The sequence below is a fragment of the Penaeus vannamei genome, chromosome 12 (genome assembly GCF_042767895.1).
Source record: "Penaeus vannamei isolate JL-2024 chromosome 12, ASM4276789v1, whole genome shotgun sequence".
Classification (NCBI taxonomy): Eukaryota; Metazoa; Arthropoda; class Malacostraca; order Decapoda; family Penaeidae; genus Penaeus; species Penaeus vannamei.
In genome coordinates, this window is record NC_091560.1 from 40,561,463 (window position 1) to 40,565,653 (window position 4,191).

The following is a 4,191-nucleotide window of genomic DNA, read 5'->3' on the forward strand; positions in this document are numbered from 1 at the left end:
CGAAGTTCCGTCCGAGATTCTTTTCCATCATGAAACCTTGCGAAGTTCCGTCCGAGATTCTTTTCCATCATGAAACCTTGCGAAGTTCCGTCCGAGATTCTTTTCCATCATGAAACCTTGCGAAGTTCCGTCCGAGATTCTTTTCCATCATGAAACCTTGCGAAGTTCCGTCCGAGATTCTTTTCCATCATGAAACCTTGCGAAGTTCCGTCCGAGATTCTTTTCCATCATGAAACCTTGCGAAGTTCCGTCCGAGATTCTTTTCCATCATGAAACCTTGCGAAGTTCCGTCCGAGATTCTTTTCCATCATGAAACCTTGCGAAGTTCCGTCCGAGATTCTTTTCCATCATGAAACCTTGCGAAGTTCCGTCCGAGATTCTTTTCCATCTCTATGAAACCTTGGGAAGTTCCGTCCGAGATTCTTTTCCATCATGAAACCTTGGGAAGTTCCGTCCGAGATTCTTTTCCATCTCTATGAAACCTTGGGAAGTTCCGTCCGAGATTCTTTTCCATCATGAAACCTTGCGAAGTTCCGTCCGAGATTCTTTTCCATCTCTATGAAACCTTGGGAAGTTCCGTCCGAGATTCTTTTCCATCATGAAACCTTGCGAAGTTCCGTCCGAGATTCTTTTCCATCTCTATGAAACCTTGGGAAGTTCCGTCCGAGATTCTTTTCCATCTCTATGAAACCTTGGGAAGTTCCGTCCGAGATTCTTTTCCATCTCTATGAAACCTTGGGAAGTTCCGTCCGAGATTCTTTTCCATCTCTATGAAACCTTGCGAAGTTCCGTCCGAGATTCTTTTCCATCATGAAACCTTGCGAAGTTCCGTCCGAGATTCTTTTCCATCATGAAACCTTGCGAAGTTCCGTCCGAGATTCTTTTCCATCATGAAACCTTGCGAAGTTCCGTCCGAGATTCTTTTCCATCATGAAACCTTGCGAAGTTCCGTCCGAGATTCTTGTCCATCTCTATGTCGCTTCTTGCGAAGTTTCCGCCTCGAATCTTTCCTATTCGCACGAAGCGCCCGCAGCTATTCTTTTCGCAGCGATGCATCTCCATGCAGATTCTCGTGAAGGTGCTTACGAACCCGCTTCTCGGCTCTTCGCTTCTTGTGTTTCCGCCTCGAATCTTTTCTATTCTCCGAAGATCCCTTGTATTTATTATCTATCTATCATCTATCTATCTATCATCTATCTATCTATCTATCTATATATATATATATATATATATATATATATATATATATATATATATATATATATATATCCATGCAGATTCTCGTGAAGGTGCTTACGAACCCGCTTCTCGCCTCCGCTTGTGAAGTTTCCGCCTCGAATCTTTTCTATTCTCCGAAGATCCCTTGTATTTATTATCTATCTATCATCTATCTATCTATCATCTATCTATCTATCTATCTATCTATCTATATATATATATATATATATATATATATATATATATATCCATGCAGATTCTCGTGAAGGTGCTTACGAACCCGCTTCTCGCCTCCGCTTGTGAAGTTTCCGCCTCGAATCTTTTCTATTCTCCGAAGATCCCTTGTATTTATTTTCTATCTATCATCTATCTATCTATATATATATATATATATATATATATATATATATATATATATATATATATATATATATATAAAGATAATAATGATAATAATGATAATAATGATAATAAAGATATATTATCTTTATTATCATTATTATCATTATTATCTTTATTATCTTTATTATCTTTATTATCAGACACATGAGAGAGGTATATTTCGTATGCTTCTGTGTCTTTCTCGTGGCCCCCAAGTCCCTCTCTCATCAGATTGCCATGTCCGTCGTTCACATGTCCATCTCGCGAAGGGTCTTACGAGAAATTCCATCAAACTTCTCGCAGAATCTCATGTCCATCTCGCGAAGTATCTGCCGACGGTAGCGAGAAATGTCTCTGTCAAACTTCTCGCAAAATATCTGCCGACGGTACCGAAACTCGCGTACCTTCTCGCTTAGTTTCCGTCGCATTTCATCTCTGTGAAACTACTTGTGAAGTTCCGTCTACTTGGGAAGTTCCGTCCGAGATTCTTGTCCATCTCTGTGAAACTTCTCGGGAAGTTCCGTCCGAGATTCTTTTCCATCTCTGTGAAACTTCCTGGGAAGTTCCGTCCGAGATTCTTGTCCATCTCTGTGAAACTTCCTGGGAAGTTCCGTCCGAGATTCTTTTTCATCTCTATGAAACTTCCTGGGAAGTTCCGTCCGAGATTCTTTTCCATCTCTATGAAACTTCCTGGGAAGTTCCTCCCGAGATTCTTTTTCATCTCTATGAAACTTCCTGGGAAGTTCCGTCCGAGATTCTTTTTCATCTCTATGAAACTTCCTGGGAAGTTCCGTCCGAGATTCTTTTTCATCTCTATGAAACTTCCTGGGAAGTTCCGTCCGAGATTCTTTTTCATCTCTATGAAACTTCCTGGGAAGTTCCCGCCGAGATTCTTTTTCACCTCTATGTCGCTTCTTGCGAAGTTCCGGCCGAGATTCTTTTTCACCTCTATGTCGCTTCTTGCGAAGTTCCGTCCGAGATTCTTGTCCATCTCTATGTCGCTTCTTGCGAAGTTCCGTCCGAGATTCTTGTCCATCTCTATGTCGCTTCTTGCGAAGTTCCGTCCGAGATTCTTGTCCATCTCTATGTCGCTTCTTGCGAAGTTCCGGCCGAGATTCTTTTTCACCTCTATGTCGCTTCTTGCGAAGTTCCGTCCGAGATTCTTGTCCATCTCTATGTCGCTTCTTGCGAAGTTCCGGCCGAGATTCTTTTTCACCTCTATGTCGCTTCTTGCGAAGTTCCGTCCGAGATTCTTGTCCATCTCTATGTCGCTTCTTGCGAAGTTCCGGCCGAGATTCTTGTCCATCTCTATGTCGCTTCTTGCGAAGTTCCGGCCGAGATTCTTTTTCACCTCTATGTCGCTTCTTGCGAAGTTCCGTCCGAGATTCTTGTCCATCTCTATGTCGCTTCTTGCGAAGTTCCGTCCGAGATTCTTGTCCATCTCTATGTCGCTTCTTGCGAAGTTCCGGGCGAGGTTCTTGTCCATCTCTATGTCGCTTCTTGCGAAGTTCCGGCCGAGATTCTTGTCCATCTCTATGTCGCTTCTTGCGAAGTTCCGTCCGAGATTCTTGTCCATCTCTATGTCGCTTCTTGCGAAGTTCCGGCCGAGATTCTTGTCCATCTCTATGTCGCTTCTTGCGAAGTTCCGTCCGAGATTCTTGTCCATCTCTATGTCGCTTCTTGCGAAGTTCCGGCCGAGATTCTTGTCCATCTCTATGTCGCTTCTTGCGAAGTTTCCGCCTCGAATCTTTCCTATTCGCACGAAGCGCCCGCAGCTATTCTTTTCGCAGCGATGCATCTCCATGCAGATTCTCGTGAAGGTGCTTACGAACCCGCTTCTCGGCTCTTCGCTTCTTGTGTTTCCGCCTCGAATCTTTTCTATTCGTACGAAGATTCCGCTGCGATTCCCTTGCATCAAACTTCTTTTGAAGTTCACGCAGATTCAGATTCAGAGGAATCTTATGGCTCGACAACGTTACCGAAGGATATTGCCGGCGACAGGCCTTCCAAACTTCGTCACCCACGACTTGCACAAACCGCAGTGCTTCTTTACCCACGACTTGCACAAACCGCAGTGCTTCCCTCAACAGATATTTGACACATGGTTCCACTACAGACTGTAGAAGGCTGCTCCAGAGGCGCATCAGCTTCTGCGCTGTAGAGAATATGCTGATAACAAGGAGCCTCAATCCCCTCTTAAGGTATTCTTCTAACTTCTTTTGAAGTTCTTTTCCATCTGACTTCTCATGAGAATTGGCATTAAGCAAATTCTCGTTAAAGTTCTGCTTTGAAACCCGTTTATCGCCCCTTCGAAACTTGCGCTTCAGGGAAAATTTATGGTTAGACTTCGGGGATTCCACACGATGTGATGAATCCTTTAATGCTGTCGTCGATTCACCCGTGGCTACCAAAAACTGCAGCGCCTCGCTCAGCAGATACTTGGCGCCGGTTTGTAGAAGGGTTTGTAGAAGGCTGCTCCCGAGGCACATCAGCCTCAATCCCCTCTTCAGGCATTCGGCATAGGCTCCCGAGTAGAATTTTCCTATTATTATTATTGTTATTATAACTATAGTTTTTATCATCAGCCTCATT